General features: G+C 40.6%; 2 protein-coding genes across 3 annotated transcripts in view; one reads left to right on the forward strand and one right to left on the reverse strand.

Moving 5' to 3' along the window:
- The window catches only part of SLX4IP (SLX4 interacting protein), a 185,797-nt gene extending 173,934 nt beyond the window's left edge, over positions 1 to 11,863 (reverse strand). Inside the window, 4 exon segments of the mRNA XM_082744411.1 lie at positions 174 to 430; positions 6,744 to 6,790; positions 9,745 to 9,791; positions 11,490 to 11,863. The gene's annotated coding sequence lies outside the window, so the exon portion shown is untranslated.
- An 874-nt stretch (positions 11,864 to 12,737) lies between these two features.
- Positions 12,738 to 16,109, forward strand: part of MKKS (MKKS centrosomal shuttling protein) — a 30,977-nt gene continuing 27,605 nt past the window's right edge. Inside the window, exon 1 of one of the 2 annotated variants that reach the window (XM_082744405.1) lies at positions 12,738 to 12,850. The gene's annotated coding sequence lies outside the window, so the exon portion shown is untranslated. The remainder of the gene's footprint in view (positions 12,851 to 16,109) is intronic. The other variant, XM_082744406.1, reaches the window with a different exon arrangement.

The following is a 16,109-nucleotide window of genomic DNA, read 5'->3' on the forward strand; positions in this document are numbered from 1 at the left end:
TCAATGAGATATCACTACATACCTACCAGAATGGCAAATAGAAAACAGGGGGAACACCAAATGTTGATGAGGATGCGGGGAAAATGTATTTCTCATTGCCTGTGGGACTATTAAAGTGGTACAGCCACAATGGAAGAGAGACAGGTTTATTATAAAACTAAGTATGCACTTACCATATGACTCAAAAACTTCACTCCTGGGAGTTTATCTGAGAGAAATGAGAACTAGGCTCATATAAAAATCTTTATACAAATGTTCACAGCAAACTTTATTCATAATAGCCCCAAACTGGAAACAACCCAGATGTCCTTCAGGGGGTGAACGGTTAAACAGATGGCGGTATCTCTATACCATAGCATATTACTCAGCAATAAAAAAGAATGAACAGGTGATACAGGTAACAAGTTGGATGGATCTCAAAGGAATTATGCTGCATGGAGAAAAAAAAAAAGCCAATCTTAAAAGGTTATTTAATGTACGATTCCATTTATTAACATTCTTGAAATAACAAAATAATAGAAGTGAATAACAGATTAAAGGTTGCCATGGATTAGGAATGGGGGAGGGGTATGTGGCTTTACATAAACAGGTGGTAGGAGGAGCCTATGGTAGTGGAGTTCTGTACCCTGACTGTGGTTGATGATGGTTACATAAACACATGTGATAAAATGGCACAAAACTAAATAAATACGTGTAAGACTGCTTAAATGTAATAAACTCTGTGTATTGTACCAATGTCAATTCTCTGGCTTTAATTGTTGCTCTACAAACATGAAAGATATGAGTACTGGGGAGGAACTGAGTGAAGGGTACACAGGACATTCCCCCCTTTTTGCCAACTTCCTATAAATCTCTAATTATTTCAAAATAAAAAGCTTATAAAAATTAACACTTCTATTCATCAAAATCCACAATAAATAAATGAGGGGGGGTTGACAAGCTGGGAGAAGAAATTTATAAGACATAGAACCAGCAAAGGACGACATTCCAAAATTAAACAATCCAATAGAAAAATAGGCAAAGGCGGTACCCAGAACAAGATGCCCCGTCTCCCAGCCAAGTCTACAGGTCGGGCAAGGTGATGGGGAGTGGAGGTGGAAGAAATTTCCTGATCCTTTCTATTATTTATGCCTTTACAAGCACTGCACAATAACCAATCATAACTCTTACCTCCTTTGGGGAGGTGAGGGTATGTCTCTCACTATTCTTTCTTAAAGTCTGGGAAGCATGAAGTCTAAATACAGAGAGACCATTTACAAGGGAATCTGGGGAAAGCACATACTTCTGCTCTCTTCTCTTACTTCAGGCACACAGCCATCATCTGGGACCAAACAGATGAAAGTCAAAGATGGACCCATCTGCCTTCCAGGAGAAGGAAAAATCATTACTTGGAGATGCCAAAAGTCCCAGTCCCCAAAGAGCTAGTTATCATGAAGGTCCCCACAACCAGAGCACTTCTCTATCCCCAAAGCCATCACCGGAGCTAACTGAGCAGGAGTCCTCCAATCAGAACTGTTGACTGGGATCTCCCAACTTCTCAGGCCCTCCACCCACACCTCCATCTCACCACTCAGGCAACTCCACGGCCTCAGTACCCCCACACAGCCACCTCCACCATATGTCCTTGAACATGAAGCTCCCACTCTCCCCACTATCACCCATACAGACAGTCCTAGAGAATGTCCTCTCCCTCCCAAGGGAACTATCTTCCGAAACCCAACTCAGACACCACCTGCTCTGTGGAGACCTCTATAAATCTCTAGACTGAATAACTCTGCTCTGGGCCACATGGGCACCTCACACTGCCACTGCTATCATGCTTAGCTCAGTAAATTACAAGTAACTCTCATCCTCAGTCTCTCTCCTCTGTCTGACTATACATGTCTTGAGGACAAGGTCCATCTTCTTTGACACCTGGTGCATGGCACATGTCTGCATCAGAAATATGCTGACTTGGGGACGCCTGGGTGGCTCAGTCGGTTAAGCATCTGCCTGCAGCTCAGGTCATGATCCTAGCATGCTAGGATTGAGCCCCACGTCATGCTCTCTGCACAGAGTGAGTCTGCATTTCTCCCTCTCCCTGTCACTCCCTCTGCTTGTACTCTCTCTGTGTCAAATAAATAAATAAAATCTTAAAAAAAAAAAAAAAGTTTGCTAACTTGAGCCTGTTGATGGTTCTAAATAAGGGGCTACAGACTTTTTTTTCTTTTAGATTTATACCTGTTTATCTAATAAATTCTTACTGTCCCCAAATCTCAAATCTTTTAGATTTATACCTGTTTATCTAATAAATTCTTACTGTCCCCAAATCTCAATCTTCCACACCCTTTTAAGCTCTCTTAAAAAGAGGTCAAAGCACTCTGGACATATTTCAATACATAAATAACACTTAAGTTGAATGTATCACGCAGCCTAAGTTGAAAGAGTTATAATACACATAAACTTGTAAACAAAAGATAAAAGTGTTTCCTCTTAAAAATGGGCAACAGATCAGAGGTATTGTTAAAGTGTAGGTCATAAATATGAGTTTTTCACTGTGTAATTTTGTTTTTAAAATACAGATATTCTAATATTCATTTGAATGGAAAAGGTATTTTTAACCTCTGTATTCATTCAATTTTAAATCTGGTAACATCCTGAGATTTTTCTAGACTTGCTTTACTAGTCATCATAAACACACACACGCACGCATGCACACATGCACGCACGCATCTTAAAAAACTACTTCCCTAGGCCTAAAGTTGCTTTCAAGACAGAGCAACAAGCTCAGTGCCCCAGGGTTTAGAGCATAGTTAAGTATTGCTATCAGGGGCACCTGGATGGCTAAGTTGGTTAAGCATCTGCCTTTGGCTCAGAGGTGATGATCCCAGAGTCTAGGATAGAAGCCCTGTGCCAGGCTCCCTGCTCAGTGGAGAGCCTGCTTGTCCCTTGCCAACCCTCAATTTCTTCTCTCTCTCTCAAATAAATAACTAAAATCTGTGGGGGAAAAAAGAAGTCTTGCTATCAGAGCTTCTAACTGAAGTCTAGTTCAGCAGAATTTTGCCTGATTTTAAGAAGTTCAGGACAATATCCAAAAAGATCAATTTTCCAAATATCTGAAATACACAATTTACATAAGTATCCTGAGAAGTTAAGTATATTATAAATCTTACAAATTACAACTCATCCTCTATTCTGCATTCTTGAGTCTACTTTCTCTGGCCTGAAAACAGTCATTCTTTTCACAAAGAGGAGACTTTGATAGAGTATGACCCCACCAAAAATATGTGTGCATTAATGTCTTTCATAGAGACAGAAAGATCCTAAGATCTTTAAGAAAATTAATTTGGGGAGGGAATGGAAGTAGATTAAACATTATCACATGATTGTCCTGTCATTTAAATACAGAGCAGAGATAAATGCTAATAAAGAAAGTCAGTGACCTTCTAGATTATTCTGTGGGAAAATCCAAGGCATTCTGAAGTTCACATTTGTCTTCCTTTTAGATTTGCTGGACTGTGTCATAAGGCAAAGTAACTACCCCAGATTATGGAGGCTAGAAATTAACTTTAGGTTTCTAATCTCTGGATTTCGAATTTTATCAAGAAAGTTACTATACTTCCCTTTTTCATCTTAAAAATGTTTGCTAACTATGAGAGCAGAAACAGAAAACAAAGACCCTAGGACTCCTAAAGGAACAACCATAATTCAAAGAATGAGAAATCATTTCATACCCTGTCCCAATCTAATTTTATCACCAAAAATACCCCCACAAAACCCAAAAATCATTATCAAGGAAGTAGCCACAAACTTTAACAAAAATACCAAGGAAAACTAACAAATGAACAAAGATCTTGCTGTTGACAACTTAGATAAAGCTTAAGATGGCAATGTAATTGTAAGGAAGAATCGGCTTTTCCTATTATTCCTATGATAATTTTGAATGCTCAGCTTCTAAAAAAGGAAAACAAAACAAGGCAAAAAACAAACAGGGAAGCTCCCACAGTGGAAGTGATGCAAGTAACAATAACAATAATGCAAGGGACAAAAACATTAGGACTTTCTTTCCTTTTGTCTTTAAATGTAGGTCAAATACTGAAATCCTCTACCAAAAATAATTCTATGAAATGGTACTACCTTTCAGTCACTCTACACCCTTTATCCAGCCAGTTGGCCCAAGATCTGGGCCCCTCACTTCCTGCTGTAAGCACAAAAAATCTTCACTGATCCTGGCATGGGATGCTTCACTAGTAGACAAGGTCTAATTTTTATTTAATACTTAGTCAGAAACAGATACAGGCACCTGCTTTGGGGGGCAGGCACACTCTTTAGGTTCTAGTAAAACAGACGTGTGTTCAAATCCTGCCTCTTCAAGTGATCTCAGACAAGTTATTCAATTCCTCTAAGTCTCCTGTTTTCTTATCTATGAAGTGGGATAATAATGAGTGTCTATCTAGAGCTCCTGTGAGAACTAGATAAGACCTGACAGGTAACACTTGGCAGAGTTTCTCAGACATCAGTGGTGGTGATGTGGGAAACAAAGGCAGAAGAACAATTATTAAGTTTCCTTATACTTACAGACATTGACAAATCCTTGAAACAGGCAAAGTGACATTCGTCTAGAGATTCAACTGCCTCAATGTTGCCACTTTGGCAATCTTAGCCCAAACCCCAGGACCCTGTAAGTCTCCTTTAACATATAAAAATACCTTTGGAAACTTTCCTTATCTTTACCCCCAAGATACCTGTTGGCAGTCATCCTCCAAGCATATGGCCCACCGATACAGATCGGAAAGGTCTCATGACTGAGTTTTTACCAAACTAATAAATGACCTTTTCCTAACAGCAGCTAGCCCCCTCGGGATACTGAAAACCTTGCCTCCAAATACCAGTGATGCTTACACCATCCCTAACCCCCTCCCAACTTGAAAGTCTATAATGAGCCACTTCTTATGACCCAAGTGCAGCTCTTCCTGCCCACATGTCCTGTTCCCACGCTATAAAAGTCACCTTTTTGCACCGAAGACGTCTCAAGAATTCTTCCTTGGCCGTTGGCTTTGAACTCTAACATCTTTTTCTACATCAGTTCCCTGGTCTACGTTAACCATAATCATTACAAACACCGCAGGCACAACAAGCACCTAATCAACTCACTTCTTAACTGCAAGCCCCAAGCCACACTCTGACAAAGGTCTTCCAGACACCTTCACAATACAAAATACCTTTGATAATCATTAACATAACTCTATTGAAATCTCATCCTTTCAACATGAAAACTATAGAGATGGACTGCAGATCTTTGGTTGCTAATCTGGAGATGGGAGAGAGTTACTACTAACGGAGCAGCAGAAGGAAATTTTGGCAGGGAGTGGGGGAGAGGTGGGGAGATAATGAACTCGTCCTGCATTCTGACTGACACCGTGGTTACAAAACTCAGTGCACTGGTCAAAATTCATGAAAGTGTATAACAAAAACTATGAATTTTACCATACATAAATTTAAAAATAATTTTTTAATTGCAAAACCAAAATCCAAACTTTTCTAGAGAATCAACAGAGTGACACTTAAATATCCAAGATATTCTAACAGCAATATTTTATATATTATTCTATAACTAACAGAAGTCAAATCCAATTTTAGTTACCAGCTCTAATATATTCAAGCACAAAACGTCAATGCCATAATAACCAGGAGGCACTGCTTCTTTATAACAGAAGCCAAGACTTTAGAAATGTACTTACACCAATATTAAACGAGCAGTACTCTCCATTTAGATTCTCTACTCTGTTGCCTGATGGGTAGGTTTCTTAGTGTACATCCATTATTGTTTTCAATCTCCAGAAAGTAATATACAAACAGTAGGCTTTAAAGATTCAACACAGCTTACAATGTACATATCAAGAGCTCCAGCTCACTAAAGAGTCAATGCATGCATTTTGCATTTTTTTTCAAAGATTTTATTTATTTATTTGACAGAGATCACAAGTAGGCAGAGACAAGTGGGGTTGGGGGGTGGGGGAGCAGGCTCCCTGCTGAGCAGACAGCCCTATTTGGGACTGGATCCCAGGACCCTGAGATCATGACCTGAGCCAAAGGCAGAGGCTTATTAACCCACTGAGCCACCCAGGCGCCCCACATTTTGCATTTTTAAAAAGCCGTAACGTGATTCACTCAAAAAACATTAATCCATAAACTAACAAAGGCAAAGGTAAAAAAAAAAAAAAAAAAATCCCACGACATACCCATTTTACCATTCCCACCTCCCGGTTTCAGTATACACAGAAAGCATGGATACCAAATAATTGGCCTTTTTTTCCCCTCAATTCAAAGAAGCTGGAAAACAATGCAAAGTGAAAAGAAGTACTATGAAAATAAGAACCACCTCAAAGTCCTTCTACTGGTGAATGTATAAACAAATTACAGGACCTCTAGCAAGAAAATACTACCTAGTGATTAAAGAAAAAAAATGAATATTGGGGTGCCTGCGTGGCTCAGGGGGTTAAGCCTCTGCCTTCAGCTCAGGTCATGGTCCTGGGATTGAGCACTGCAGTCTCTGCTCAGCAGGGAGCCTGCTTCCTCTTCTCTCTCTGCCTGCCTCTCTGCCTACTTGTGATCCCTCTCTGTCAAATAAATAAATAAAATCTTTTTTAAAAAATGACTATTGATACTTGAAACAAAGAACATGCTCAATCATGAAAAGAAACCACACTCTCAGAACTCCCACCAAAAACAGCATTTCTTTAGATAAGCTAGGAAATGCAAACTTACCTATAGTGACATACATCATGACAGAGAGCAAAAGAGTGGCTGCCTGGAAGATAGTGGCCAGAGGGATTATAAAACAGCAGAAGGAAATTCGAGAAATACGGGTATGTTCATTTGGGGGCATATACCTTGACTGTGGTGATGGTTTTACCAGTATATCCATGTCAAGCACATCAAACTATAAACCTTAAATATGTGCACTTCACTGTACGGCAATTCCAGACATACCATAGTGATACTCCTGGTTCAATGCCACATCACCACAATAAAGGGATTATCACAAGGAAGTGAATCACATGAATGTTTTGGTTCTCAAGTGCCTATAAAAGTGATGTTTAAGACCAGGGACGTGGAGCATCTTGGAGGTGGTGAATAATAGCTAAGCAAGTCTACAATAAGAAAATGGCCTCCAATAAAAAATACGTTGCAAAAAATGGGAAAGAAACAGAGCGGAAAAAGTAAAAAAATAGAAGAGGCAGAGCCTGAATTTGTGGTGGACAAAGTACTGGACCAATGTGCGGTGAATGGGAAACATTTTGTAACCGTGGATAAACCTGTGTTTCTGGGATGCTACCATTTTCGGTAACAAGAAATAAATCACTTAAGGGGCACCTGGGTGCCTCAGTTAAGTGTCTACTTAGGCTCTGGTCATGATCCCAGGGTCCTGGGACTGAGCACTGCAGTAGACTCCCTGATCAGCAGGGATCTGTTTCTCCCGTTCCCTCTCCCTCTGTGCTAATTTAAAAAATCTTTAAAAGTAAAAACAAAAAAATTAAAGAAATAAATCACTTAAAATTAAATCAAAATTTTTCCTGAAGCCCTAATCTTTCAAGTTTTGTAATTAATTGGACAATTTAAATATTATGTAGACAATTTAAACTGGACAATTTATAAGAAGCCATATCCATATCTACAGTCATATAAATGCAAGTTTATTTGCAAGATCCCTGGAAAGAAAATTTTATCACCACCAATGACCTCCCCACCCAAATGACAAAAACTTGACAAGTCCTGGTGTGTTTTAATTAGGTAAGCAAAACTTAAATGGACATTTAAAGGTTCTTTCTAGTGAACCATTCCTTTTCACAAAGTTGAAATCCCTGTGACCAGTCCGTAAGCAATACCGGACAGTAGGTGATGACCATATATATTCATTCAAAATGAGGCTAACAACTATTAGTCCTGAAATTTACTGATGTTTCTAACAGAGACTAACAACAACTGCAAACATATATCTGCAAAAGCATGAGTCCAACACCCCAAACTCACAGACTATCAGAGACCTGTACTGCCTAAAAGCTCATGTTTCATGGAATGTCTAAGGCTGTGTTTGTGAAAATCTAACCATAATCAGAACGGAAGAGATGCTGGCAATTTAGCACCTGCTAGAATAAATGAGTGGACAGACTTCAATAAGCTGAATTCTTGACCTGTATGTTTTTTCTTTATCCCAACTTACTCTTTTTTTTTTTTTTTTCAAGATTTTATTTATTTGCTTGAAAGAGAGAACACAGCCCGCAAAGAGGCAGAGAGAGAGTGAGAAACAGACTCCTCAGCTGGGCAGGGAGCCTGATGTGGCCTGATCTGAGGACTGCAGGGTCATGACCTGAGCCAAAGGCAGACGCTTAACCAACTGAGGCACCCAGGCGTCCCTACCCCAACTTATTCCTGACATGTAGTCTCAGTCACTTTCTCAGTAACTGAATTACTGGTTCAGTAGAAAATGGGAAAAACAGTAACTTCGTAGTCAGAATGTTATCCAACTGTATATTGTTTACTTTATTGTAAAGTGGTCAATAAGGTTTTATATTCCTTAAAAAAAAGTGATGTTAAATTATACTATTATCGATTAAATGTGGCCCAGCATTATGTTGAAAAAAACTATGTATATACCTTAATTTAAAAATACCTTATTACTAAAAAGTGTTAACCATCACCTGAGCTTTCAGCAAGCTTAAATCTTGCTGTGATCACTGATCACAGAGCACTATAACGAATATAATGAAAAAGCATGAAATATTCCAAGAATTACCCAAAATGTGACACAGAGACATGAAGCAAGCAAATGCTGTTAGAAAAATGGCACCGAAAGACTTGTTCAGTGCAGGGTTGCCCTGTACCTTCAATATGTAAAAAAAGACAGTATCTGCAAAGCACAATAAAGCAAGATATGCCTATAATCCTCAATAAGGCTGTTTAAAAAGAAAAATACCATTTAAAAAAAAATATGTGGGGCACTTGGTTGGCTCAGTTGTTAAGTATCTGCCTTTCACTGGGGTCATGATCCCAAGGTCATAGGATGGAGCACCACATCAGAATGCCTGCCTGCTGGCAGAAAGCCTACTTCTCCCTCTCCACTACCCCCCTGTGTTCCTCTTTCGCTGTGTCTCTCTCTGTCAAATAAATAAAATAAAAAATATTTTAAAAAAATAATAAAAATAAATTGTCTTCCTAGTACATTTAGACCAACCTCCTCTCTTCCCAATGGGTACATGTCCTAAACTCATGGAACTGTAATACCTTTTCCCTTAGTGATTTTCATGAATGAACAAAACTTTAAGAACCCAAAGATTTAATTATAATAACAAAAAACAACGATTAATACATATAGAACTGTAATCACCCACCAGGTATTGTTTGTATTGTTTTAAACAATCTATTATTAACTTCTCTAACCCTCATAACAACCCTATTTTAGGAGATTAAAGCAGTTAAGTAATCTGTTCAAGGTCGCACAGCTAGTATGTGGAGGAGTTAGGCTATGAATGCAGGGCATAAGGCTCTGAAGTTCATTCCTTTACCCACTATACTCTACTGGCATATGCAACACAAGATTCAATACGTAACAGTCAAAAGCAGTAATTATATTTACCCAACACTTAAGCATTTGCTGCATTTTGAAAAACTCACGTAAGGATAAATCAAAAAACTACACAACCTTCATTCTTTTCCAAATTAGTAAGTGGAAAAGAGACAACACAGAAAAGCTGGACAACTTACCGAGCACATAGAACAAATAAATGGCAAGTTGCCTGGTTCCTGGGAAGCTGGGAAGTGTTTAAAAAAAAAAAAAAAAAGATTTTATTAACTTATTTATTTAATTACTTGATTTTTAAGTAATTTTAAGTAAATCCATCTGGAATTTTTAAAAAATCTAAACACAGCATGTGAAAAACATAAAAGTAATTTGCTGTTCTTTCAAACACCTTACTTGTTCGTAAATTCCAATCACAGGGTCTAGAACTGCAGATATTGGCTGGGAATCTTTTTTTAAATTATTACATTTCTCATTAGAGGAAGACGAAAGAGAGCAAAATGCCACAAAAAAACTTCAGTAAAGCATGGCCCAAGGTTTTCCAAGTCAATATTGCACTGTTGAACATGTGCAGGCTTTTGAATTCAACTTGTAATAAATTAAAAGTAAAATATGCACACAGGTGTTGCCATGACAACAGTTACATAATAATATACTAGACTGATAAATTCTCAATGTTTTAAAAGACTAAATTGTTATCTAGACATCAAGTTGATAGGTAAAAAACACAAGAAAGGGGTGGCCAGGTGGTTCAATCCGTTAAGGGTCAGACTCTTGGTTTCGGCTCAGGTCATAATCTCAGGCTCCAGAGTTCCCCTCTTTTCTTCTTCCCCTCCCTACCCCTCTCTCTAGAAAAATAAATAAATAAATAAATAAATAAATAAATAAACACAAACAAACAAATGTAAAAAAGACAAAAGGCCAGGAAAACATGTCATATGTCATACGTCTACTGCATGGAAAACATGGAATAAACCGACAATATACTGTGAACTGTTCAAGAAACACAGGTTGAAAAGAGGCATTCTGTATCTTGAGTTCATGTCCTGAATTAATGCTCCATGAATTTTAAGGTACACTCCCCAGGAAAATTCTGATTCACTGGATCTTAAGATGGGATCTGAGACTAAAGTCTCTAAGAAACTCCCAGGTGATGCTGTCAATAGGCCACACTTAGAGCAAGACTCTAAGTAACTTGAATATTGGTCATAAAATTAGCCACCTGGCCTACAACTACGGTGGCATCTAGGATCCAAAAAATAAGTGTCAATACAGTTTCTCCCTAGTGCAGGGGGTTAAAAAAGGAAGGTGAGGAGATCGAGGAAGAAGCAGGGGGATACCTGTCATATTCCAACAGTGCTAACAACCACATAATATCACCTGCCCCAGCCTAGTAGCTTTTGAGGTCAGACAGAATGCAAACTCCAAGAAAGAAAGGAATTTTGTCTTGTTTTGTTTTTTAGTTTGGTTTGGTTTACTGCAGAATCTTTAGGGCTTGGCATACATTAGCTACTCAATAAACACAATGAATGAGTGAACGGGCAGTATATACAAACACAACCCATACCCATGTCCTAACCTAGAAATGTCTGAGAAGAGACTGTTTTTCTATAAATAGTCGTGGGCAGCCACAGTTTGATACAAACAGCTGGCCCATTCAGTTTACTCCATTTCCTCGCCCCCCCCAAAAAACCCAAAAAATTCTCCAGACCCAAATTTTCCACTTTTATACCTAGGTTTCCTGCACCGTTAGGTTAACAACTCTTTAGCACTTTGAAAACAATGAAAAAAGTTGAAAGCACAGGAAAAAGAATTCAGAAAAGGCTAAAAAATCAAAATTAAAAAAAACTCGGGGAGTGGGAGGAGGAGGAGATGGGCAAATAGTTCAAGTGAAGGAACACTTAGGTTGTCAGGAGTTCCACGTTCTTACCTATGATGGTGGCAGGGTTTGGGTTCGGGATTTTATTAGTTTTGTTACTGTCCAGGGTCACTGGTGGAGGAGTACTTGGCTGAGGAAACAGACTAAACAGGGAGCAGGCTCTCAAGCCCACCTTCAGCTGTTTTGGGGATTCAAGCTTCGGCCTTACTTCCCCTTTCCCAGAGTTTCCCCGCGCGTTGGGAAAAACGCCGCCGCCGCCCAAACACAAGATGATCTGAGCGGCCTCACCCTCTGCTGAGGCCAAAACCAGAACTTAAGATGGCGGCGAAACACTGAGGGAACAGGAGAGCGCGAGGAATCTGCCCCTAAAAATAATGGCCTCCGCCCACTTTTCAAAGAGAGCCCAAAATAAAAATGGCGCCCAAGGCCGGCTATTCAGAGACTAGGAGCGCCGTGAATATGATTGGCTTATAACAAATCACGGTTACCCATAGTGCTACACGGCGGAGATGATCGAGAGAAAGGAAAAATAAAACCTAACGTTTCTGTGGTTCAGAGCACCTTGATACCGGAAAATTACGAACACAAGAATCGGGTTATAAAGAAGGTCAGAAAGCAAAGGTGGCTTTCATAATGCCGGGTAAACTTTAAAATAGAAATACACATAGTTTCCTCCGTAATTCTTTTGGATGCTACAGAAAAACAAAAGTTTTGTCCCGGAACTAAGAAGCAGGATGGGTAGACACCGCCAAAATTATCTATTTTGTGAAACGAAAGAGTTGGAGGACTCCCGACCTCCTCAAAAACCCCCATAGGAAAGGCTATAGGCAAAAGCTCTGTGAAAGCGACCAGCTCTCGTTTGCGCATGTCCACTTTCCAACCCGATCCAGGGACGTGGTGATGAGCTATTCCTTTTCTCCTGGTTTTGGAAGCAGATGTAAAAGAGGGCGGGGAAATAGCGCCAAAAAATTAAAAAAAAAAAAATGAATCAGGCGCCTTGTGATTGGTCAAATCTGGGAGGACAGTGTGTTGAGGGGAACCGTTAACTACTTTGTCATTCAGTCAAAAATAGTTCCGAAGCGCGCGCCACAAGGCGGATACTGTACCCTAACACATCCAGTTGATGTTATATAAATTCTTTAGTTTCAACTCCTTTGCAGAGACTGACGCCGAATAAGCTCCGCCCCCGGCTCTTTCCGGTCTCTGGCAAACGCTTTCCGGGCTGAGAGCCTCACTAAAACCCGGAAAAGCGGATTCTCGGCAGCGCCGGAGCCAAGCACAGCACTGCGCATGCTCTGTCTCCAGGCGCGGTGCGCCAAGTTGCCAGGACCGGCTGCGGCGGCTGCGTGTGGCTCGGCCTCTGGGGCCAGCTGGTGGCGGCGGCCTGGGGAGGCTCAGCGGCTGGTGGGCAGGTGAGAGCGCTGGAACCTCAGGTGGAAAAACCTGTTTTCTGCCTGGCCGATGAGAGGGGAGGTGGGCTTGTTGGTGCCCCTGGCCCCTCTCCGAAAGGTCACTGATATCTTCGCTGAAGGATATTTGGGGGCGGGGACAAAGAGGAGGCTGGCCCCTTAGAAAACTAGACACCTTCCCGTAACATAGCCATAGGCAGTACATGTTTGGTAACGGAAGGAATGTGGATGGCGAGGAGGTTTTCCAGTCGTGTGGGTAGAGTTCCAGGTGCAGGCCCTCCTCCCTCTCCCGTCTGCGCGGCCACACCGTGGAGGAGCTGGAAAAGGTGTTCCCCGTGAAAGCACCGTCTGCACCTGCGCTGCCACCTGCTAGCTGGAACCTGTGATGCGTCGGTCCCTCCTTCAAGGAAGAGGGCACTGTGCGCCCGTGTCAGTCTGGGGGGTCAGGGCCACTCTCTGACGTGGAACTGGACGTCAGAACTGTTGTACAGCCTGGTTGGTGGCCACCGTGTGAAAGCAGAAGCAGGACTCACAGGACTTTTGACGTTGTGGGGATGAAAATCTTTTTGAGATGAAAAACTCCTGGGTCTGTATTCATCTTTTTCTCGAATAGGACCATGTCCAGATACTGTAGCTGTTACAGGGGCTCTCAATTCATTCGCTAACTTGGTCAATTTATATTTATATTCATATATATAATTTATATTTATATTTCTTCTTTCTTAGTTTCTGAGCTGAGTTAGCGGATACAGCAGTGACCAAGACAGACCTAGTCCCTAACCACATGGGGCCTGTATTCTAGTGATGGAAGAAGAAACAAGAAACAAGTACCCTGATAATGAACAAGGTGCTTCCAGATTATCCTAGGCTGGGTTCCATGGAAAGTGGACTCTGAGGAGGAGAATTGAGGGCAGGACGTTTATTAGGAAGGACTGTTTTGGATCTTACCAAGGAATAAAGGAGGAATTGGCAGATAGAAAAAGTTAAAATGCAGTGCAGTCCCTAGGGAACTCTGGTGCTAGTTTGTCCCTTCAGGGGTGTCCCAAGTTGGAGGGAAGGGCCAGACCTTTATACCTGGACAGTCATTGGATGCCTGTTGTCCTGAAAAGAAGGCCTGACTTCTGCTCTTTTCAGCCATGTCAGTCCTGGAAGGAGACTGACGACTGAGGGCTGTCTCAGCAGTCCCAAGAGCTAGGGAAATAAGCCTTTTATTCTTAAGGGGGATCAAGGTGGCACATCACAGCATTCACCCAGAACAGGAGGGCTTTGAAGGTAATGGTGGGATGTGTTAGGGAATAATGGGGGTGAGAGAGGGAAGAAACTGTAGACTGGGTGCTCAGAGAAAGTCTCTGGGTAGAACATCTGAACTAAGTTGAAGCACAAGAATGAGCCACCCTGTGTAAGACAGGGCGAGGAAGATGCTCCACTTTTTGTTATGTACTGAGAATATAATGGAGAAACAAAACAAATGGCTGCTACCTTCTGTTACAGTGGGTGGCTGTTACTGGCTTTAATACATACTGACTCCTGCTATAACTAAAGATGGAGTATGTAAAAATAGATGGAGACTAACAGAGGAAGATAGAGGAGAAACTGAGAAGTCCAGAAGTTTTGAAAAACTAGTCAACTTTGTGAAGACTTTAAATCTCTACAGTATTTTTTTTTTTGGCTCATATACAGCATTTAATCATGCTTTATTTGGATTTTGCCTTTCTCTTCTCAAGCTTGTATTCTCTTTGAGGACAGGAACCATGCCTTATTCATCTTAATTGTTCCACAATGCCCGCCCACCCCCACCAGCCTATTGTCCTGCTAGCACCTAACAGAGACTAAGTAAACATTTGAATAGAATCAATCTCACTCGTATTTGGAATGAAAATTGATAAGCCCTAAATATATATTTAACCGAAACACTGTTTTGGGATCTGTCTTTACAATATTCCTCAGTTTTATAAATTATAACCCAATATTAGTTGAAATATTAGATGATAATACACAATTGCTTTGGTCAGACAGGAATCTCCAGAAGTGCCTGTTTCTATTAATTTGTATTAATACAAAGATAATATACTTACAGTAGTAATAGTTGCTATATATTGAGTGCCTCCCACAAACTGGACACTGTACCAAGCAATAAATACATATAAGTATATACATAGTGATCTTCATAACATAGCTGATATTACAGATTATTAAATTGAGGCAGCAGAGAAGTGATTTGCCCAAAGTTATAATTAATTTTTTTGGGATACAGTTGAGATTCCCATCATTACTTAATGCCTTTGCTGTTAAGTAACAAACATGCTCACTCTCCCTCTCTCTTCAATCTTTTAAAAAAAGTAAACATTTCTGAATATATAGTCCACTAGGACTCTATTAAACTGTTACCAAAGAAACAAATTACTCACCCTGTTTTTGTTGCTTTGCTCTGAGTTTTCCCTGTTTCCTTCACAATTAGCTTTCCTGGCTATCAATGTAGGAGTTTACCTTTCCTGTAACTGGAATCTGATTACAGATTCAGCCCCCTCTAGTCAAAATAACCCCCGAGGGCACCTGAGTGGCTCAGTGGGTTAACACCTCTGCCTTCAGCTCAGGTCATGATCCCAGCGTCCTGGGATCCAGTCCCACATAGGGCTCTCTGCTGAGCGGGGAGCCTGCTTCCCCCTCTCTCTCCACCTGCCTCTCTCCCTACTTGTGATCTCTATCAAATAAATAAAATCTTTAAAAAAATAAAATAACCCCCGAGATCTCAGAAGCTCTTACATGAGAATCGGGGTATTTTTACTCACATCGAGACTAACAAACTGCCCAGGGAAGCAGGCCTCCTTTATTCATTCCAGTCCTCTCCTTCTTGCTATATGTTAGGCTGGCTCTGTTCCTTTTGAAATAACCAAAACAAGAGTAATAGCTAATAATCACTGAGTCCAGACTAAGTGCCAGGTATTGTGCTAACTTCACAGCAACCCCGTGATATGAAGTCATTATTACGCTCATTTTACAGATGATAAAACTGAGTGACAGCGAGGTTAAGAGACTCATCCAAAGTCACAGCTAGTTGTGAGGTGCTGAGGTTGAGATTGAAAGCTCAGGCAGTAGGATTCCACAGTTCATCATCCCCTTCATAACACCACACGACAGTGCATTCTTACTAAAATGACTGGCTCTGCTTTACCTTTTGAAAACTACTAACCAGGAACTAGATCCTGGTGGGCCTCTTGTGCTATATAAAGAAATTTTAGATTTCTTCCTCTAATAAAAATAT

This window comes from Mustela nivalis (assembly GCF_964662115.1).
Source record: "Mustela nivalis genome assembly, chromosome: 8".
NCBI lineage: Eukaryota > Metazoa > Chordata > Mammalia > Carnivora > Mustelidae > Mustela > Mustela nivalis.